We start from the raw sequence: 23,769 nt of genomic DNA, 5'->3' as shown, positions 1-23,769 counted from the left end.
TGTATGTATACTTCTGGAATTTTTTAGGCAAAGACACAGTCCCCAGCTTTACCCCAGGTTAGGATTCCTTTACTAGGTATCATTCAACAATTGCAGGAAGTTTTCTGCTTCTATCCATTCTTATATGATTACTTTCTTTGTTTGTGTTGCCATTAATTTTTATTTGCTTAATTAAAAGATTTTTTGCATCTCCAGAGAGAGTTCAATTCAACAACAATGGTCGCTATTTTCCACACATAATGGTCATTTGTTAAATTCAGGCAGACACAGAATCCTGAACACAATGTAGGGTTATCCTTAAGACTGGCCGCAAAAATACTGTGGTATCATAAAGTGTTATCTGCCCTTACTATTCAGACATGTGGGAGATGCCCAAAAATGTTATTAATTATATTTTTGCTGAGATGCATCAATTTTATTTGAGAATGAAGTTGAATCCATAAACATTACACTATGCTAGCTCTGGTTTTTAGAGACCAAATTATAACTGACCAGTGGTGCTTGCTCAATATTTTATTTGGCAAGCTGTTAGCTGGTACAACTAAAAAGTCTCATTATAATTCCGCCACAAAGCAAATGGCTTGTATGGCCTTCACTTGCTAAAAATCATATTGTTAGCAAAAAGTCACCTACACCAAGGTAACTTCTTCCCTCTCTCAGTTTATCCCTCTCCCTGGTACTATGTTACCTCAGAAGTTGGCTAAAGCCACTATCAGTGTTCTCTTGACAGGGTAGACTGTCATAGGCTTAACGATTCTGAGAATTCACTGCTTTAAAGAATGCACTTTTAAGTCTCTCATTAGACCAAATAAATACAAATGCAGATCACCTATATGTGAAAAAAGAAACTGGAATAGCTGTTTATAATGGAGACCATTTCATTGCATTCTTCCTTAAATTACACTTTTTTGATTATGGGGAATGTTATGGTACAGCTGTGGCCATTACCTAAACAAAGTTAGGTGTAGGTTGGTGGGGAGAAACAATGGCTGATATTAGTGGTAGTAAATTTCACTATAATGATTACACTAAAACTATGAGCCATAGGCTCTAACTTAGGGAAGTTTCCATTATTGAGAAGTTAATTCTGCTAACTCTATTTAAGGTAGTATAATTGGACTGCGATTTTCAAATTCCAGTCTAAGCCTAACCACTTAATACCACATATATAATGTTATAGGCCACCAGTGATATAGTTTGTTAAAGCAATATGAGCCAATCTAGAATATAAACAGGATGGGAAAGATAGCCAGAGGTTTTTTGGTGTCTCCACCCTGAATCATTAAGCAGAAAGAAGGGTGGAAAAGCTTTATCTTGAGAAAGCAAGACAGAAATGAAAGCATGATCTCATTCACTTTCCCTCACCCAAAAGCAACATGGTGACATTTTCTCTTCCATTCTTCTTCAACCTTAATCAATTTAACAGTCTCTTTCTTTTTTTTTTTTACACCTAAGAGTAAGTTTCCAAGTGTCCTATTTAAATTAAGAGGCTTACCAGATTCTTTTTGTAATTTTTAAGATTTTATTTTGCAGAATCAAAGATCAAAGCATGAGAATGCACAAAAGTTTTCATTTAAAACTTCTGATTCACTGTTTGTGAATAACAAACACATCCCAAACTCCAATACCCCAAATCCCAATGCTTTAGTGGCATATTCTATTTTGCTCTTTGAGGAAATGCATTTGTTTAAAACAACAGGAGAGGTAAACCATAATTTCCTTAAGGCAGAACAATAGGTTTAGGAATCTTGTACACAAAAATCTAATGCGGGGGTGGGGTCTTCAAAATTCTGGAAGTAAGCCTTCAAAAAAGTTTTAAATTAAAAAATAGATCAATGATTTAGAACCTGAAAGTTAAGTATCTAAATCAAGAATGTGACATTCCTTTGAAAAAAAGGAAACTTCCAATTTTGGCAATCAAAAAAAGGCATTCAAGTTATGTCTGAAGAGAAATGACCAATTAATATTCATTCAATGATTTAAAAATCATAGCAGTTGGGGAGCCTGGCTGGCTCAGTCAGTGGAACATGTGGCTCTTGATCTCAGGGTCGTGAGTTCGAGCCCTATGACGACTGTGGAGACTGCTTAAAGAAATAAATAAATCTTGAAAAAAGATAAAAAATAAAATCATAAAAATTGGGACCACTGTAGAAAAGAAGACCTAGCGTGAGACCACAGCAGAGATTAAAAACATTGTCTTCCTGGGGCACCTGGGTGGCTCAGTCGTTAAGTGTCTGCCTTTGGCTCAGGGCCCGATCCCGGGGACCTGGGATCGAGCCCCACATCGGGCTCCCTGCTCAGTGGGAAACCTGCTTCTTCCTCTCTCACTCCCCCTGCTTGTGTTCCCTCTCTTGCTGGCTGTCTCTCTCTGTGTCAAATAAATAAATAAAATCTTAAAAAAAAAAAAAAGTCTTCCTTACTGGAATTCCCATTTTTAAGTTAATTAACATTGCATACGCAATCTCAAAATTCTTATTCATTAATGCGATTTCTAGCAACATCCTAGCAGAGTTTTGTGTAGTCACAGGCCAGCTTATTCTAAAAACTTACATGGAAGCAAACAGGTCTTAGCACAGGTAAAATACTTTGAAAAATAAAGTGGGTGGAATCACTCTGCTTGGTGTCAAATCCTAGCTTGCGGCTGCAGCAGCCAAGACAAGGTGGGATCCGCAGAGCAACAGACACAGAACAATGGAACAGACCAGAGAGCCCAGAAAGAGATCTACACGAGTTTGCTCAACCGATTTGTGACAAGGGTGCAGAAGCACATCAGTGAACAAGTGGTGTTCAAGTAACTGCAGAACCATTAAAAAAACAAAAAAACAAACAAAACAAAACAACAAAAAACACCATACAGCTTTAGAGAAGAAATTTGAAAAACTCTTCCAGAACCATGTTTGGTGTTGGATAGGTTATCAAAACGATAATAAATACCTTTGTTCTGTGAAAGACCTTGGTTCAGAGGATGGAAAGACAAGTTACAGACAAAGAGAAAACAGTTGTATACCACATATCAGACAAAGGATTATTATCTGGAATATAGAAAGGCCTCTCACAACTCAACATTTAAAAAATCCAATTAGAAAAATAGGCAAAAGACATGAACAGATATTACACCAAAGAGGATACCCAGATAGGAAAGAAACACATAAAAAGATGTTCAGCATCGTTAACCACTGGGAAATGCAAAATGAAACCACAATGGGAAATCACTACACACCTATCAGAATGGCTAAAATTTAAAAAAAAACAAACACAGTGAGAACACCAAATGCGGGCAAGGACGTGGAAAAACTACACCACTCATATATTGCTGGTAGGAGATTAAATAGCAGTCACTCTGGAAAAACATTTTGGCAGTTTCTTACAAAACTAAACATGCAACTCCCCTACATCCCAGAAATTGCACTTTTGGGGCATGAATCCTAAAGAAATAAAAACTTACAGTCACACAAAAACCTGGACACAAATGTTTACAGCAGCTTTATTTGTAACAGCCAAAATTGGAAATGGCCCAGACGTTCTTCAATGGGTAAGTGGTTCACAAAACTGTAGCACAGCTACACCATGGAACACTACTCAGCAATAAAAAGGAAGTAAATGTTGATATAGACAGCTTGGACGAATCTCCCAAGACTCAGGCCCAGTGGGAAAAAATCCCCAAATTACATACTCTGTGATTTTATTTATTTATTTATTTATTTATTTATTTATTTATTTTTTAAAGATTTATTTATTTACTTATGAGAGAGAGTGAGTGAGCACAAGCAGGAGGGGCAGAGGGAGAGGGAGAAAGAATCTCAAGCAGGCTCCGCTGAGTACGCAGCCTGATGCGGGGCTCAATCTCACTACCCTAAGATCATGACCTGAGCCAAAACCAAGTTGGTTGCTCAACCCAGCTGTGCCCCTGAGGCACCCCTGTGATTTCATTTATATATTTTTGAAATGACAAAGTCATAGAAATGCAGAGCAGATTAATGGTTTCCAGAGGGTAGAGATGGGGGAGGGAGGAAGGAGGTATGTGTTGTTATAAAAGGGTAACAAAAGGAATTCTAGCAGTGATGGAACTTGACTTTGATTCTGCACTATGGTCTTGCAAAAGGTTTCCACTGGGGGAAAACTGGGTAAAGGGTACACAGGATCTTTCCGAGTTCTTTCTTACAAGTACATGTTTACGATTATGGAAAAGTAAAAATTAAAAAAAAAGATCTAATTCAGACTTAACCACAGAATATAGTATAATTAAATTGATAAGGGAAAAGAGAAGAAAATCTACTTGCAATAATTCCATATTCTGTTTTCAACATTATTCCCGCTAATCTTTCCGAAACATTACTGACAATAACTATTAACATAACAGCCTTAGTATAGACAGTCAATTCATGGCTCCATTAAAGTACCTGACCTGGGTCAGAGATCCTTTTTTTTTCTGTTCAATACCAAAATAAAAAGCCGAAATAAAGGAGAATTTCAGAGCTAAACCTCATCGATGTATGATAATTTAGGTATCTGTTCTTGGAATTATTTACTTAAGAGGCACTTCTCCTCAGATATTCACATGGATCACCCCTTGATCTCCTTCACGTCTTGCCCCAAATATCTTTCTGAGAGTGAAGCCTTCTTCTGTGACTACCTGATTTGGAAATAGCAATGCCCATCTTCCCACTTCCTAGACCCTCAATCCTGCTGCACTTTTCTTCACGACACATTACCATCAAATACGCTATATCATCGTTTATTTTCTCTCTCCCCCTAGTAGGATGTAAACCTCATAAGGGTGGTAATTTTGTTTGTTTCGGTTAAAGTTATCATCACCAGTGCCTAGTACACTACCTGACCTAGAGAAGGCATTCAGTAAATATTTCAGTATATGAATGACATGGAATTTTGTGTGTGTGCACTGCCCATAAGACTAAGGAGATGGGGGGGTTGCCTGGATGGTTAAGTATCCGACTCTTCATCTCAGCTCAGGTCTTGATCTCAGCATTGTGAGTTCAAGCCCCGCTTTGCGCTCCATGCTGGGCCTGCAGCCTACTTAAAATAAGACTAAGGAGACTGGGTCAAGAAACTTCTCTGTGGGTTAAATCCAGAACATAATGGGAGAGGTAGGTTCTAGGTATCATTACCTATTTTGACCTGAAGCCATACAGGTGAATCTGAGGTGATCAAGGGCACTTGAAAGAAAAACTCTGATCTGAAACTGAAGGGGATTCTTTTTATCATCTTTTGATAATCTCTTAGTCTCGTATTTTAAGTCAGTAGGTAAAGAATCCCTCAACCTTAACATCAGACTTCCTACATGTAAAAGAGCAAGCTCTTCTGAAAATGCCAAGTGTTAAATGTACTCAATATTATTTCTGGATGGATACACTAGAAACTACTTCTCATGGTCAGCTCCTGGGAAGGGAAATGGGGATTAGGGTCAGGGCAGGAGGCTCATTTTCTTTTCTTTATGTCCCTATATAGCTTTTGAATTTTGTTCTGTGAATATATTTCATATTTGAGAAGCAAATTAAAAAATAAACAGATGTGCTCAATAATGGTCTAGGTCAACTGAAACTATTATGTTTCAAAGCGTTTATCGTTTACTTGTGCACTACTCAACACTTAATAGTAGGTGTTCGACGAAGGTATATAAACAAGAAATTTTGTATAGATTATACAGTAAGTTTTAGAAAAGGTGACTACATAACTTTTACAGGCTTTTAATGATTGAAGTGAAAATATTACTAAGGAAAAAGGATTTGGCAACAAGTTGAAATACACTACTAAACATTAGGAAACCAAAAATTAGCTACATTGAGACATAGAAATCAGTATTGCTCAGAGTCAAAGCAAAGATTTACAGTAACAGTAGAGTAGCGATAAATGAGAAGTCATCTTGTCAGTACCACCTCGACCTCATTAGCTGACCCGTGGTTAGACATTTATTATTAGCATTGTCCATTATTCCTAATAGCCAAAAAGTGGAAACAACCCAAACGTCTATCAATAGATAAATGGACAAACAAAATGTGGTACATCCACACAATGGAATATTATTCAGCCATAAAAAGGAATGAAGTCTTGGTACATGTTACAGTCTGAAAAGACCTTGAAAACACTATGCCAAGTGAAAGAAACCAGTCACAAAAGACCACGTGGCTGTACATTCCATTCATATGGAAGTCCAGAATGGGGAAACTGATGGAGACAGAAAGCGGATAGTGGTTGCTTAAGAACGGGGAGGTGGGAGGCTGGAGAGGTAGGGGGCTGGGGAAGTAGGGGGGAGGTGGGAGGCTAGGAAAATGGGAGGCTGGGGAGGTAGGCCGCTGGGGAGAGTGATAGCTCAAGAGTATGAGGTTTCTTTCTGAGGGGATGGAAATGTTTGAAAATGGACCGTGGTGATGGTTGTACATATCTCTGAATATACCAAAATCTGCTGAAATTGTACACTTCACTCAATAAAACTGCTTCAAAACATAAAAAAAATATATTAGTATGTCCCACTTTCTTCTTTGAGTCTAAAATTAAACCATTATCACAATGCAAGGGCCATTCATGACATTCACTCCTGACCATTGATTTAGAACAGCTGAACGAGAAAGAAAACCAAGGAAATCATCTGCTTCGTCTTCTTACAGGTTCACACCACTATGTACTTTATTCGGGGTGACTCATAAGTTCGAATTTACTGGTTAGGTTTTCATAATTTAATCTTTATCAGCCAAGGCCATTCATAGCCATTTATTTTTCGCTCTTTGAAATGTATATATGGAGACCCGCCTTGTGCCAGGTACAGTGAAAAGAACTAGAAGAACGGGGCTTCCCCTCGGGGTTCCTTCTCCTCTCTCCCTAGAAGCTCAGTTCTTTCCGTGGTACCTGCAGACATGGCCGTAGAGCCTTTGATGCCCTCCCACCAAAATGGAACGATGATGAGATTTGGAGTCCTGGCTTTTCCTACTCATTTTAACGTCTGTGACAACCGAGAAGCTCAAGGAAGGAAATGAAGGTGTAGTTATTTGCTGCTGCCCCTCAGTCAGATAAAACTGAACAGGATACCGCGCTACAGAGCGGACAAGAGCCGTAGGTACGAGTCATGGCCGCTCCGTGATCTTCAGCGCTTTCGCACACAGGGCTGTTCCCACAGCTGCAGCTCCAGCCACGGCAGGACTCCGCGCCGTGCACAACAGCTACAATTTAGTAGAGCTGGAAAGAATTTTATTTTTGTAAAAACTAAATGGGGTGTGGCTCATTTTCTTGCCAAAGGGCTATTTTATTCCAAGACACTGCTGTCTGCGGACCTTCATTTATAGGCGGAGCCATGTTCTATTTAAGTAAAATTAACTCATAGTGGGCACTCGTTTTGGGATGCGATAATTATTGCAAAGAAATAACAATGTTTAAATTTGATTTGTTCTTAGTTTAGATTTGATTATATTGGGTTATAAATGAATGTGTTTGTTCACACAAGGTTTAAATTTAGAAATTATTTTATGTTGAGAAAAAAGGGCCATATTTAAGTTCATTTTCTACATGTAAGAATATTTTTAGGTTTCATGAAATCCAATATTTTGTGGTTTTTGCTTCTACTAGACTGCAGGTGTCTCTTACCCACCTTTACAGCGATGGCAGCTAACAGTCTCTGTTATACATTTTTTTTTCGTTGAATGATGAAACTATCCCACAGAGTGATTAAGGCATTGTCTACGTTACTATCCCTGGTTAACTAGTACTTCATCTGTAGTTTATACTATTTCAATATATACTTGGGAACTTTGGGCACATTTGAAAGCTTTCCTGAGTTTACATCTATTTATAAATGGCCTAGAGGTCTTTTATGTAATTCTCACATATTTCAAGGTACTTGACATATCATCCTTCCTTTCCTCTTTACACAAATCTCTGGTTAGGGAAGTTTCCCATCTTTGGCTTGCACCTATAAATATATTCTAGTTTGCCTCCCCCCCCACCCAGGAAAAAAAGTGCTGGAACACTTTGATTTAGGATCAGACACCAAATGTGTGGGTTGGCTTACATTTTAAAACATGCAAATGTATCAGTATTACTTTTTGGTTACCTACACTAATGATAATTTGGCTATCTTTGTTTTTTAATTATTATAAGACAAAATATAACATTTTAATTATTCATAGCCACTTGTAAAAATGATTTCAACTGTAGCTTTAAACTGAGACCCACAAACTGCTCAAAATATTTGTTGAATGTGTCAGTGTCCTTCATCATTTCCTGGTTTTTGCTTTTGAAAACCTCCACTACAGGAAACTAGGGGCATCATAAATCTAAGATTAATGTGTTTTGGATTCACCCATTTCTAAAGGCTACATGTCATCTTGGAAAGATCTTGATTTCATTGATAACCCTCTGCCTTCCCCAACACTTGAAGTTTTCACTAATTTATTTTCTCTCATCTCCTGTTTTTACAAAGGTAAACTTCCTAACATTCACATTTCTATTTCTCCTACTTAGAAACACTGAAGACATTGAAGCTTTTTTTCCTCTGCTCCCCCCACTCAAATCAAGCATCAACATTACCTATCATTTCCTTTCACCCTGATCTAAGCTGTATTTGTTAGTAACAGTGGATTTATAATGGTTTCTGTAATGTATGAATAATGTTTCCAATTTTCCTTAGAGGGCAAATTCTTTAACACATTAGGTGGCATATCCTCACAAAAGAATAAATTAACTGGTAAACAGGTTTCCTCGCTAAGTCAAGAATCTTCTTCAACCTGGAACATTGTTAAAACCTTCCCTATCCACAATAAAAAGCAATAGAAAGCAATATTTTTACAACGCCATTAATAAAGCAGAAAAAATAAACTATCTTGTTTATCTTGAATGGTGGTACTTAAGGAACAAGTGTTGGAATTAGAGGAAAGTGAACAGGTGGATATAGATACCTGACAAGGTCCCCTAAGGCAACATTCATTACCCGTAAAAGGGGAGTATTTATTGAGCACCTACTCTCTGCTAGCGTCTTTGTAAATGTTCTCATTTGATTTTAGGGACGACACCAAAAACAAGTGGTATTAGCCCCATTTTATAGATGGTGAAACTGAGGTTTAGACTAGTTAGAGAACTTCCCTAATGTCACAGAGATATAAAATAGCAAAGCCCTTGGAACCCATGCTTTATGCTAAAATCCATTCTGACTATAAGGCATAATTGTAGATGATCTGTCTGAAAAGAAAAAGAAAAAGGAGGTGGTAGGAATGAGCTGTCAGGTCAGACAAATTTTCTTTTTTTTTTTTTTTTAAAGATTTTATTTATTATTTGACAGAGATAGAGACAGCCAGTGAGAGCGGGAACACAAGCAGGGGGAGTGGGAGAAGAAGAAGCAGGCTCCCAGAGGAGGAGCCTGATGTGGGGCGCGATCCCAGAACGCCAGGATCACGCCCTGAGTCAAAGGCAGACGCTTAACGACTGAGCCACCCAGGCGCCCCAGACAAATTTTCTTTTAAAGATTTATTTGGGAGACAGAGCAAGCGTGTGTGAGTGGGGGGCGGGGCAGAAGGAGACAGAGAATCTCAAGCAGACTCCCCACTGAGTGTGAGCCCTACAATATGGGGCTCAATCAAGGACCCTGAGATCATGACCTGAGCTGAAACCAAGAGTCAGAGGCTCAACCGACTGAGCCACCCAGGAGCCCCAGGTCGGACGAATTTTCTATATCACTTCTGAGTCATCATGCTATGCCCAGACCTCGATGACCTGGGGGAAGGAGAAAAAGATCAGGGAAGGGTCTGTGAAACAGCACGGGTAAGTTGAGAGAGGGACATACAGTGTACAACGAGCCATTCAAATCTACAAAATATTTGTTAAGTCAACTGTTTGTAATTTGGGGAGTCACCATATACTGAATTTAGGCACAAATTAAGTGGCAGCATCGGAGTTTCTACCACTGCTGGATCTCTGCTTAGTTTTTCAGGCAATGTGAATGAAATATAAAACTTTGTATTTATTGGGTGATGTCAAGGTAATTTAAGGAACCAACAGCCTGAGACGGAAAAAAAGCCTATCAACAAACACAGTCATTTAACCAACTCCAGGATTAAAAGTTCCTTTAGGATACTGAAGGTTTATGGTCATAAATAAGCTCTGTATAGTTGTTTTATAGCAACCTAAAATCTAAAGGCAAGTTAAAAACAAACTTGTCTCCCTTCCCCCATTAACAGTTCCGTTTTAAAAAATAGACTTCCTATGATTGTATACCCCACACGATTCTCCTTTATCCTGCTTTGCACCTGTTAAGTAGATCAGAGGAAACCAAAATATTTCTAAGACATATACTTTACCTAAACCGGCTTCAGTTTAGAGTCAAATACCATACTCTATATAAAGAACAGTCTTTTTTTTTTTTCTTTTGGACTACCGCTGTTTGAAATGAAGGCTTTTTTTTTTTTTTGCTTAAGCCAATGTTTAAATTTCAGAGATTGTCAAAGGACTGCATCTTTAAAAACAAAAATCTTTGCAATTTCTCTTCTAAATATTTATCTCTAAGAAATAATCAAGAGTTGCAAAACGGTTTTTGCCCAAGGATGTTCACTGAAGCATTATCTAGAAGATATGGAAACAACATAAACTTGCAACAACCTGGAATTAGTGAAAGAAGTTACGAAATACCCATTATATGGAATATCATAGTAACTTTCAAAATTTTCAAAGTATTTGATTACAGGGGCGCCTGGGTGGCTCAGTCCGTTAAGCATCTGACTTCGGCTCAGGTCATGATCTTGGAGTCCTGGGATCCAGCCTCCTTTCAGGCTCCCCACTCAGCACTAGTCCTTCTCCCTCTGCCCCTCCCCCCACTCGTGCGCGCTCTCTCTCTCAAATAAAACTTAAAAAAAAAATATTTGATTTACATGAAAACATGAAGTAGTAAGTGAAAAGAATGGAATACAAACTGTATATACAGCATGATTGCAATTTTTAAAATATGTAACTTTTTATACTGGAAATAGATAAAAAAATATGAGCAGGTGGTACAATTATGAGTAATTTTAATTTTCTTCATTATAAATCCTTTTATATTTTCCTCTAAAATGTTTATAATGACTTTGTATTTTTTAACCCAAAGCAAAGTGGTTAAAAATATTTCAAGTGTGTACTACTTATGATAATTTTCTAGTAGATTAACTAAATCATACATAATTGACTACCGTAGCATTTCCTATCATGTTCACTTCTAGAAAACACTGTGCAGTCTATAATGGTAATTCTCCCTGACCTGAAATACAAGCCCCCAAATATCAAAAAAGAATAAGAAATAACAAAACTGGAAATACACAAGCTAGTTAAGAAATACAGAAAAAAAGCTTACAGATTACATTAGTCTATGAAGATAGTGTATTATTCAGTGTCAATAGCAGAATGTCAATCTGGGTGCAACACTACATAATTACAGCATTTAATAAATATTCAAAGCTATTATACTGACCTCACAAATTTTATTTTATTGAAGACGCAAACGTTATATATATTATATGCAAATTATATATCTATAAGCAGCTTAAAGGAATCAGGGTTAGCTTTTCAATAAATGGGTTACAAGATTACAAAAAATAACTTGCTATTGAGTCTTTTAAACCAACGAGAGCAGAAAGAAGAGATCAGGCTTTATACAAGCAATTGACTTCTATGAGCAGAAAGAACCCATGCTTCAGAACTAGTCACATGATACCGGGTTATTTCAAGTCCTTTCACTCAGAGGTTTCTGCTTATTTTAATTCAGTATTATCACTTTATCAATGATATTTTAACAAGTACTATCAAATACCATATGATTTCACTCATGTGTGGAATTTAAGAAACAAACGAACAAAGAAAAAAAAGCAAAAGAGAAGTCTCTTTAATGTGGACAACAAACTGGTGGTTGCCAGAGGAGGGATGGGGGAAATAGGTGAAGGGGTTAAGAGTACATTTATGGGGGGCGCCTGGGTGCCTCAGTTGGTTAAGTGTCTGCCTTTGGCTCAGGTCATGAACTCAGGGTCCTGGGATCCAGCCCTGTGTCGGGGCTCCCCCCTCAGTGGGGAGCCTGCTTCTCCCTCTCCCTCTGCTCCTGTATGCTCTCTCTTTTCTCTCTGGCAATTAAATAAAATCTTAAAAAAAAAAAAAAAGTGCACATTGATGGGGAGGAGCACTGAGCAATGTACAGAACTGCTAAATCACTATATTGTACAGCCGAAACTAACCTAACTGCATGTTGACTATACTGGAATTTAATAAAGAAGATAATTTTAACCACCGAGATAAAAATGCATGGTAACTCAAAGAACGACAGAGTTAACGAACTGTCATAGAATTGGCAGGATGACAATAAACACTGGAAATTAATCGAAGGTGAACAGTTCTAAGGGTGGGAGTTGAAAAGGACCCCTTAGAAGCCAGTTATGCAACAGGCTTCTCAGATGCAGCTCTACATAACTTCTCATCTCTTCTGCGTTAATGAGGGCGTACCCGCTAAATACACAGATTATGTCCTCCAGTAGGAGCTTTTCCAAACCTGCACTCCTTTAAAGGGCAATTAGAAGGAGAAGCACTTGCTTTTTCGAGAGTTTTACACAAGACCTCCCATTATGGGCAGTCACAAAACTAAGAATGAAGTAGGATAAGCCAACGGATTCTGTAAGATTACCAACAAATACTAAAATACTGCCCAGTAGTTACTTAAGAAAGAGGGGGGGAACCCATCACCGTAATAGCTTTCACAGGCTATCTGGCACAATATTTGAAGGAAAAAAATTCTAAGCAAGCATTACATATAGGTTTTTATTCTTGTTAGCCAGAATTAGATTATGCCTGGCTTTATTTCTTCCTCCTTTGCTTGTAAAATTGGATGGCTGGAGAATATTTGCAGGCAGGTACAAATGGGGGCGAGACCTAAGTGATGAGGATTCTACCATTTCTGCAAACTCCTGTTAGTTTTCGTGTGTCTGTGCTAGACTACTACATTACTTTGATTTTAGATAGCACCCGTCTGCTGAAGAGCCAACGCTCACTTACCCATAGCTCACCTATGCTTTCAGCATGCCTCTGACATACGTATATTGGAAACAGATGGCTTAATAAAGTAAAATCCAAATATGGACACAGGGAACTTGTGTGATTTACCGACGATGGCCTATCTGTCCAAACTGGAGAGGACTCCAAGCCCTTGGATTCCATGCTCAATGCCTTTTCCAATAAATGACACTACCTTCTTACCCTCAAACAAACTTCTAGACCATTAAGAAAAATTAAGCTTTCTTGTAATACAAAATCAGCAGGTTTAACGCGCCAAAATCCCTGTTAAGCAATGACGTTACTGGTACCTCTATATTTTAAAGAACTAACATGAGTCAATGGAATAGGCCACTGGTGATCGTCTTCCTGAATAGCTACCAATTTGCCAACAAGGTAGTTAGACAGGTTGTATACAGGTGCATTAAAACTTGAAAAATCAACTAATACGAACTGAAATAAGCCAGGCTACCACTATTTGGGGAAAAAAATCCCGGCAAACCAAAAAGCTTGAGCCATGCCCTCAATTGTATAAATGAGAAGATGCATAATGTACTCGATGTTAGTTATCAATATAATAATTTTAAGTGACTTTCTTAAGGTCGAACTATGAGTCAGTAGCAAAGCCATGTCTAAAATCTAGTTCTTCTGAAGTCCAATATATTTTTCCCTTAGTATTTCAATTTTCACTTAAAAACATGTTTTTTCATCCCTAAAACATTTTATACTAACATTTGTCTTTCAAGTGCCAAGATTAAGGCAAATGAGATATTATTAAACATACTGAATTTGATAGTGCCTCACCTTCATAACTACAGTGAGTTGGCCCCAAGAATTACGACCTTCTGAGACTGACATTTCACGATTAGACAGTTTTTTGTATTTCTAAGCCATTAACTGTAACCGAAGCTGTATCATAACTAAAAACAGCTAGAACTGTAACCAAAGCCACATCATAACTAAAAACAGCTAGTCCTGACCATTGCCATCTAAAAAAGCTTCTGGGGGTGCCTGGGTGGCTCAGTTGACCTGCCTTCAGCTCAGGTCATGATCCCAAGGTCCTGGGCTCCCTGCTCAGCAGGGAGTCTGCTTCTCCCCTTCCCTCTGCCCCTCCACCCACTGGTTCCGTCTAATAAATAAATAAAATATTAAAAAATAAAAGAGCTTCCAACAGTGTGATGTATCCAAAAAGCTTCCAAAACCTCCCAACACATCAAACGAACATATATATATGGTAGATCACTCTCTGGAACAATCACACAGACTCAAAACACGATCTAGCTGTTTTCCTTCAAACTGTGTTTTATTAGTTTCACAGATCAAATTTTTCCCTCTCTGGGTTACTTTTAACCAACAGAAAAATGATCACATGAGCAAATATGAAATGATTGTAAAGACAGACGCCCGAATTGTCGTGTATTGACAGTGCTCATTTTCAATTTTATACTAGCTACTTCTGGAATCTGTACCGAACAGCAAAAAGAGTGTAGCGTTCACATTTCGCCTAGGTTGTGCTCATGAAACACAACAGCAGATTCCTGAATTTATCCTATGTGGTAAGAATATCATGTCAGTAAATTACTGGAAGGGCAAGTAGAAATGATACCTAAGACAGAACATGGAATAATGGAAAGTGGACTTTCATCCTTTTTTCCCCTGTCGGTTTCACCAGAATCACTTTAGTTCTCAGGCACCATGGCCAAGCTACCCCTTCTTTTCAGCAACAGTCATGCGGTTTGCCTAGGAGCAAAATTTCACTTGGTTTCTGATAGTGCCCTGGATACTGACGCTCTGCCAGTATAAATAGTCAAGTCTAATGTGCATGTAACCATTTGTAGAAGAGATGTAATCGCAACCAAAATATTACTCACCAGTTATAATTAATCCTTCTCCCCAAAATGCCATAAGCCTAGACATTCTTAGCAATGGAATCTAAATGATGGCATCGGACTGTAGACCCTGGACTTCAATGGTGGTTGTCTGTACTAAGTCAAGGCAGAGCATAACTTGCTTGGCTCCCCACCCCGGGTGAAGAAAGATGTTGATAAATTGCTAGATCTAACAGTAGAGATTAAGAATTAGACTCACAACCCCCTAATCTTACTAAAAACCTGAGTTCATTAAATGATACCCCCCCAATTAAGTCAGTAACAAAGTCAGTGGTTTTAAATGAGTGGACATTTGAAGACAATGAAATGCTCCATAGACTGAGAGCCTAGTGATGATCGTGTTTTGATGTGAGTTAGTAATATTTTTTAAGAAAGAGCTTATCTCCCTACCACTTTCACCTCGTTGGATAGTTGTGCTCTCTCTTTGAGGTTAAAATACGGATTAGGAGTTCAATCGAAAATGCTATTATCACCTCACTTCCACTAGGGGGGTCTATCTACCAGTGTAGTTAACTCCAATAACTCAGGTGCAGCTTAATTCCGCTTCGGGCAAACCTGTACCACAAGGCTAGCCTTGAGGTCAGAACTGTATGCTTTCAAGGAGTTCTAGTTTTTAGGCTCAGAAACCCGAGCACAGCACAAAAATGGAGTGCTCGAGTCATTCCGAGGTTGCTGCAGTAGACGGAGGGTTTTTTTGGCTAATGCATACAAAGCCAAAATCTCTTAAATGTTCCTAGTTTCATTTATAGCTGCCCTAGTTTCAAGGCTGAATATGGATCAACTGGATCCATTTTTGTAAATAAGTAAAGCTTTTCAACTCCTGACCTGAGACTCCTCTGTCCCTTTCTTTTTTTTTTTCTCTGCCATTTCTATACTCTGCAAAATATAATCTGAATATCAGAACTGCCACGTTTTCCCAACAGCAATCTTAACTTGGGCCACATGGGTGGGTGTTGGTCAACATGGGAGCTGCTTCAGGGGCCTCTCATTATTCCATCAAGATATTAACAGGCAAAAAACCCAACCAGCTCGATTTATCAGATTTAGAATCTACTGTTTTTGTGCCTGATTTCTGATCCAGTTAATTCCAAACCACAAATAACTGGTGGTTAATTTTAGTCAAGAAATGATCCACCACCTTCAAGGAGATGCCTAATAAAGAGAACTGTTCAATTAGAATATAGGCCAGAACCAGGAATATGGGTAAATTCTAATTTTTTTTAAACACTATCTTACGGAATATGGCTTCAAAACTATCATCTAGGGATGAAGTGGGTGTGAATTAAAGGACGATTTTCCTAGAAAATAATTAGTAAGATATTTTTTAAATTTAGGAAAGCCACCGGGGAGATATATTTCCCGGCACAAACTATTTTAAGCCCTAATTTTAAAGACAGCTCCCGCTTTTATTTTGGATAAAATCGGAGCACCAAATTCCCTTTCTGTTGCCCTCCTCCAAATCCAAGCAGAATTCCCTGGAGTAGAGGCTAGTTCACACTCCCCCTCTTCTTTTTTTGTCGGGGTCGTTTTTGGAAAATGGGCTTCAGCCATTACATTCCAGTTTTCAAGGCAAAAGTCATGTGACCATTACCCTAGGGGCATCAGAGACTTGGGGCACGTGATGCCAATCAGCAAGTGTGGGACTTCGGCCACTTCGCTGGAATTCACTGTAAACCGCATCTGCAGGATCAAGTCGAGGCTCCCAAACACATTGTGACATCAGTAAAGTGGCGTAAGTGCTTACCTCTCAGGAGTTTGTCATTTCACTTCGCGTTTGCTACCTACTGTGCGGCCAGCCAGGCTCTCTTCCCCACCCCACCCCCTCCCTCGTACCAGGCCGGGCACCCCCAGCATCCCGTCCATCGGATCCTAAATGGCGAGGCTCTCCAACACAGTTAGTTCTAAGCTCGACCTGCACCCCTAGGGATGGTGTGCAGATCGGGTGAGGAGCAAGAAGCATCGTGTCGGCCAAGTGTCAGATAGCATTAACCCCGCGCCACCTCCCAGCCCGGGATCATCTGCTGTCCTGGAGCCGGCCGTTGGAGCAGCCAGCGCGCTAGAGCGGTAGCAGCAGCGGCGGCGGCGGCAACTTTGGGACTGGCAAGAAGCCAGGGCGGGGGTGGGTGGTCAGCGTCCCCCGGCCTCTTATTAGAGAGCTTAAGTACTGCGGGTGGAGGAAAGTAAACAGCGGCAAGTGCAGCTGGGGGGCGGGGGGCGGGGAGATCACCCCCCTCCCATTGCCCCTGCCGCTCTCCCTCCCCAGGAGCCCCGAGAGGTCCTGGGCTGCCACGGCCCCGACCGCGCGCTCCGGGCTGCAGAGGCAGAGGAGCCGAGCCGGGAGCGGACAGAGGGGTCCGGGGAGATGGGGAACCGAAAGGTTCTGCCCCGATGGCCCCGAGATGTGCTACTGAAAGGAAAAAAGTGCTTACTCATAGGGAGACGCGGTGCGATCGCGGCGCTCTCCTTAATGGCCAGGGAAGCAAGCGGGAGGCAGGCAGCCGGAGCCCGGTTCCTTCCCTGGGCCAAGGCAGCCGCTCAGAGCCCCGGAACTGGCGTGAGCCCGCGAGGTCACCCGAGGCGGGCGAGCGGGGGCCGGAGGCGTCGCGGGCTGCCGGCTCCGGGATTTCCTGAGTCCGGGGCGGGAGAGGGCGGGGGCCCGGGGGCTGGCAGTAGTTGGGGAAGGACGACAGAGGGAAGTTAGGCGCTCGGTTTCCACTTCGGGGCCGCAGCCACGGAAGGGGAGAAGGACAGGGGTTGGCGTCAAGGACTGCAGCCCCAGGTAAGCAACAAGTTCCGAGCAACTAGCGAGAAAGCACCATCCCGGTCGTTAAGAGCCGAAAACGTGTTGGCGGCGGGCGGTCGTCGGAACTCTGTCACTCCCACCCATCCTGGATGCGAACAACCCGCTTTGGCGCCCAAGGTCCAGGACCGAAATTTCTGCAGCCCCCTCTCCGCCCCGCATCCCCGCGCGCGGGGCACGTTCCAGCTGAGGTTGTCGGAGATGCTCCCGGCTGGACCCACGCCTGCCCACGCCCCGGGAACCCGCTCCCGTCGTGCCCTGGCGTGCCCACAAAGCACTTACATAAAGTCGCAGAGTCCCGGATCTGGCCCAACAGCCTCCGACCGACGCACTCAGACAACTTCTGCCTCTTGGAATCTTTGCGGCAGTGCTTCTAAAGCCAGCGCTCCCTCCCTCCCGCCTGCCCCCTCCGCCCCTCGGCCGCCGTCATTGGCTCGGGTGGTGCTAACAGTCGGCCTGGGAACCTGAAAGGGGATTGGGCCACGAGCCTGTCACATCAACTGGGTGGGGAACCGGGAGAAGAATCATCGGGATGGGCACCCTGGAGGGATGGGGACTCTAACTCTGCGGCAGGGAGCGGAGACGCGTCCCTCGCGCCTGCTTCTCCCTTACCCTGGCTAAAAAGGAGAAGGTATTAGAAGCCCACAGTGCCTGGTTCAGAGTCATGCAAAAAAAAAAAAAAAAAAAGAAAAAGAAAAGATAGGAATGTTGAGAATGGGAGTTTGAAAATCACCAAGCCCCTTAAGTCCGAGGGTACAATTTCTCCCCTGAATGGTGAAGAGAATCTCGGCTCAAGAAGGGACATTTACTAGTAGTAAATGCGCGGATCCACCCAGGTGTGAGACCTTAGCAATCTTCCCTTTTTCCTTATGAGGTCAAGGGAGCAGAATATGGGCAGGACGGGGCTCTCAGGTCTTTGGTTTCGTGCCAAGTAAATTGTTGACCCAAATCACCTGTCAGTTAGGGTTGTCCATGCGGAAAGGGGTGAGAGGTCGAGGTGGGAAGGAATGGTGGGAGTAACGTCGTTCCACTCGTTTGGAAATGGATGTCAATTCTCATCAATCTCCTTCCACCAGAGAAAACTTGGAGACGTGCTCCTGCTTCCCGGAATACCTTTTCTGTTTCCCAGAGTACCTTTTCTTTTTCTTTGCCCATGAGATTGCCTCCATGTCATAGCTGGCTTCTTGCATTAATACACGGGGAGGTTTCCCCTCCGTATCTGCATTCCAATCCTTTGGCTCACTGCAGGTCCAAAATCAGCTCAGATGGCCAGAGTTGGAGGGATTCTCCGGGGTCAGATCAAGTGATTGGCTTGTGGGACAGCTGTCCAAGAGAAAGTCTAAGCCCTTTCCCGTTCCAGTCGTAACCATTTGGTTCAAAAAATGTGTACTTGAAATTTTTTTTTTACAAATTTAAAATTGGTTCAAATACATCCCATTTTCCATGCATTTTGGGAAAAATTCTAAATTAAGAGTGGCCTGAAAAATTGAATGCTCTTGTTAAGAGACCCCCCACTTGATCTGCTATTATGAATTTCCTTAGAGAAATTAACCTGCAGTGAGTGCCAGGACTTCTTAAATGGGAAGGCGTGGGGGAGTCCATAGACTGCCTAAAAGCTAGATAAGCCGAGAAGGATTTGGCACTGGGAAAAAAAGCCTCGTTAAATATTTATTAATGATTAACCAACCAGAAGGACTTATGAAAGGCACAGGAAGGTGAAAAAGAAAGAGAGGGCAATCGTGCTTTCAGAAACATTACATTTCTGTTATGAGAGATTTCATACCCGGTCACGTTGGGGTCGCCACAAAAATACTTATTTCAACACCTTGCCGTTAGCCTGACGGCGCAGCCTGCATTGCCACACACGTTTACAATAGGCTCCAGAATGAGATTTCTGGCTTCCAGTAATTGTCCTGAGGTTCGGTATGGTTTCTGGAATTCTTTGCACAGAATTTCTAGACGCACTAAATATGGTACTTCTACCTTTTGTTTGTAAGTCACCACAGAAAAGCTTCCACCTGCCTTTAGACTTAAATGGACAGACTTAGCAATTTCCTGAAGGAACTCGGCAAGGTAAGTTTTCGAGGATGGATATTATTTGTCTCAATTACTTAATTTTCTACCTTAGTTTATTTTTCAAGTTTTGGAATTTAGAGTAAGTCAAAATATTAAGATTCCTATGCATGTGCTATTTTTTCTTTCTTGTTTCTCAATCAGGAAAGCTTCCGTGGAAACGTTAATAAAAGTCTTTGTTCACCACTAACAACTGCGGATGTCAGAATTCAGCCAAGAGTTTGTTGTGGAGAATGTCACTTTAATGGAAGTGCAGTGGTCTATAGTTTCAAAGCTTCCGGGTGCCCAAAGGGGGCCCTACTCATGGCCTCCACAGAAAAAAAGTTGCCTTAAACACAGAAGCGCGTATTGGGTGCTAGTTGAGATTCCTATGTAACAAGCCCAACCGTATAATCCAGGTAGAACTGCATTTTGGTTTTTTTTTTCAAAGATTTTATTTATTTATTTGACAGAGAGCAAGCCAGCCACAGAGCACAAGTGGAGGAATGACAGAGGGAGGAGAAGCAGGCTCCCCACTGAGCAGGGCTCAATCTCTGGACTCCGGGATCATGACCTGAGGGGAAGGCAGAAGCTGAACCCACTGAGTCACCAGGCGCCCCGGGAGAACTGCATTTTAATGAATATTGTTAAAACAGGCATTTTGATGTAACTAAGCTACCTTTCTGTTGCCCCAAATCTAATAGGCCTCTTCAAAGGTGAGCATTTTCTAAGAAGGGAGGCTCAGACTCAAAGCTTTATTCAAACTGCATTTCTTTCTGATCTTGCACACCATCGTTTAACTCATACAGGATCATTCACAGATGAACCCCACATTGGTTGTTTTTCTATCTTTGTAAAAAAGGCCTGCACAGACGACCTCCAGCGTCCCTTCCAGCTGCTCACAGTCAGGACAGAGGCTCTAACTCATCTTAGAGCACCTTGCACAGCAGCCTGGCGTGTGGCAGTTCAGTAAATGTTGGTTGAACTAATGGTTCTTTTATGGTTCTATTCTCGTAAAACTAAAAACAAAACAAACAGTCTATATATGTAGGTCTCTCACAGATCCTGTGACTCAACAATCTAGGCGTTTTCACCCTTTCCTTCCATCTCCAATTTTCAATCCCACAGGCCTGTGTAATAAATAGCTTCGAATCAATATCACAGACTTCTGAAAACCATTTCTTTTTCCTGTGTTTTTTGATGTCAGACGAGGCTCTGGTCTCATCCGTAAGTTTTATCTCTGTCCAATGTACCTTTCTTTCCTCCTTTCCACAAGCATCTCCTCCTTTCCTTTGCTCTGCTTTCTATATCTCTGCCCAACACTCTCCCCAGTCCAGTTCACAATTTATTACGGGCACATATTCTGAGTTTTTACCTGCCAATTTCTTAGGGTGAATTCTGTTTCCCTTTTACCTATTTTTTTAAGCCTCCATTCTATTAAAATGTGATTTTGCTACACAACCATTATAGAATAGAAGAAATCAAGCATCTTGATCAGTTCAGTACAAAAATTTCTTCTAATTCGTAATTGTTTTCTCACTGTCTAAATGTGTAATTGTGTACCAATCTATTTTAATTAATTGCTTCTTGATTTATCTGTTCATTTCCAGGAACCCGTTTATTTTGCTTTCATCTTATGTTTTAGTATGATAATTCTATGCCATGTTATGATATTTTAGGTTCTTGGATTGATCCTTGATTCCTCTTTTTATTCAACATGTTATATCTGGTTAAAAATACAGCTTCTATGATAATATCCATAGCAAATAGTGACATATAATTTTTTTAATTGTGAATCTAAAGATTTCTCTTACCCTGACATATTAGGCATGGCAGTGACCTTGGTAGACCCGGCAACTTCTTAAAATTTTCTACCCAGAACATAATAATTGCAAGTTATTTACGTTGCTTACTAAGTGAAGGTGGTTTTCATGTTTCCAACTCAAAACTTATGCATGTATAACACATGAATGTTAATTCCTTGGATAGGCATTTTCAAATACTTCTCAAGTCTCAGCAGTTACTATCAATCTGAATGTCTGTTAAAACCTGCCAATTACCTTATAAGCACATTTTCATAAAGAAATTATTGTGACATGTCCAAGAGTGTTTTCACATTTTCACTTGTTAAAAAGAAGAACAAAAGACCAAAAAAGTCAAATGAAATGTCTTTACTCGGATTAGGATATATATATATATATATTTTTTTTTTAAAAGATTTTATTTATTTATTTGACAGAGATAGAGACAGCCAGCGGGAGAGGGAACACAAGCAGGGGGAGTGGGAGAGGAAGAAGCAGGCTCCTAGCGGAGGAGCCTGATGTGGGGCTCGATCCCATAACGCCGGGATCACGCCCTGAGCCGAAGGCAGACGCTTAACTGCTGTGCCACCCAGGCGCCCCGGATTAGGATATATTTGATCGGCATTACTACTTCTATTATGTCGATCCAATGAAGGTCATGATCCATCACCGGAAATGCTCAGAATTAAACTGTTACCTTCAGGTTTCCTGTCAAATATATCATTAATGGGCAATATTCTTTTAAGTGTCTACTATGTTCTTGGTATCAAATTAAATATTTTGGGGCGCCTGGGTGGTGCAGTCGGTTAAGCATCTGACTCTTGGTTTTGGCTCAGATCGTGGTCTCAGGGTCATGGGATCACCAGCCCCACTTTGAGTTCCACGCTCAGCACAGAGTCTGCTTAAGTTTCTCTCTCCCTCTGCCCCTACACCCTCAGATAAATACATCTTTAAAAAGTGAATTAAATATTATAAGCAGCATGGAAAAAGTATGGTCTCAACACACATGGAATTAATTGTCGAATAATTCAATAGCAAAACCAACGTAGATGAAATACTGAGACAACAACTCAAGATAGAATATACAAGGGATGCTGTAGGAATTCTGGAAAACATGGGAATGATGAGGCAGAAGCAGTCAGAAAGGCATCTTTTGGGCAATGGGACGTGAGTTAGGCCTTAAAAGATGCGGAAGACTTGATAAGTCTCAATGGAAATGAAAGGCATTCCATTTCTAGGAGGAGAGCAAAAGGACAGCTTTGGGTGAGTTTTTGGAATTGGGTTTCCTTTACAGGCTTCCACTTCCCCATCTGCAAAACAGAAGCTTTGAATTTGCCTATTATAAAAGGTCCAGTGATAACATCAGTTGGAAAAAAGGTGGTTTGACATTTCATCTATTTAATACACTTCAAAGATAAAATATTTGTTATACTTCCTTTCGAGTCAGAACAGACTTCTGAATCTTGTTTTACAATGATTAAAATTGCAAATTACAGAAGGTCTTGCTTTTGGTTACAGCAATTTTGACAGTTGTTTTAGACATCGCCATGTTAGTCCCTCCCGTGAAGTTTACATAACTAATTAGCACATGTCATATTTTGGTTTTGGAGGAGAAATGAGCATGCCTGTAAATTACAGGGCAAGGTACGTGGTGCACTAGCTCACACACCTATCTTGACTTCACTATTTTGTGTGTCTGGGTTATAAGAGCATTCTTTAGCATGAAATATTCAACCTAAACCTGCATCAGAACATAATTTCAAATATTGAAGGTTTCCTATGAGAAGGGTCTGTTAAAGATATACTAGAGACCTTTCAGAATAAAATGTAGAACATATTTCAAAATTCATAAGGATTATCCATAATTTTCCACACCACTAATCAGGCTCCTAAAGAAACAGTCATGTCTAGCCTATTATGTTTAGTTGTTTGATTCTCAAATGTTAGGCTAGATTTTGGTGAATTTAGGAGTGTCTGCCTGTATGTGTGAGTGCGCGTGTGCATGTGTTTGTGTGTGTGTGTGTATGAGAGACAGAGAATATAATCAGATTTTAAAATGCTATAAATATTTGAGTCTGTGTCTACTAAATAGGCAAAATGTGACTTTGAAAAGAGATTGACAGTGTTGCAAGATGGATGAACTTTGAGAACATGCTCAATGAAAGAATCCAGTCACAAAAGACCACATATTTATGTGATTCCATTTATATGAAATGTACAAGAA

The 23,769-nt window shown here is 40.6% G+C and overlaps 1 protein-coding gene and 1 long non-coding RNA gene across 4 annotated transcripts in view; one reads left to right on the top strand and one right to left on the bottom strand.

The window, feature by feature from the left end:
* The window catches only part of PLS3 (plastin 3), a 79,532-nt gene extending 61,401 nt beyond the window's left edge, over positions 1 to 18,131 (bottom strand). The window contains exon 1 of one of the 3 annotated variants that reach the window (XM_026478861.4): positions 17,974 to 18,131. The gene's annotated coding sequence lies outside the window, so the exon portion shown is untranslated. Of the gene's footprint in view, positions 1 to 17,320; positions 17,923 to 17,973 lie in introns of those variants that run through there. The other 2 variants (XM_026478862.4, XM_044392137.3) reach the window with 2 other exon arrangements.
* A 1,282-nt stretch (positions 18,132 to 19,413) lies between these two features.
* Positions 19,414 to 21,844, top strand: LOC130544052 (uncharacterized). The gene is made up of 2 exons (XR_008959980.1): positions 19,414 to 19,764; positions 20,217 to 21,844. It is a non-coding gene; the product is annotated as an uncharacterized LOC130544052 (long non-coding RNA).
* Positions 21,845 to 23,769: the final 1,925 nt, after the last annotated feature.

Source organism: Ursus arctos, chromosome X, assembly GCF_023065955.2.
Source record: "Ursus arctos isolate Adak ecotype North America chromosome X, UrsArc2.0, whole genome shotgun sequence".
Classification (NCBI taxonomy): Eukaryota; Metazoa; Chordata; class Mammalia; order Carnivora; family Ursidae; genus Ursus; species Ursus arctos.
Note: the sequence above shows the minus strand (reverse complement) of the source record. Positions and strands in the feature narration are given on the sequence as shown.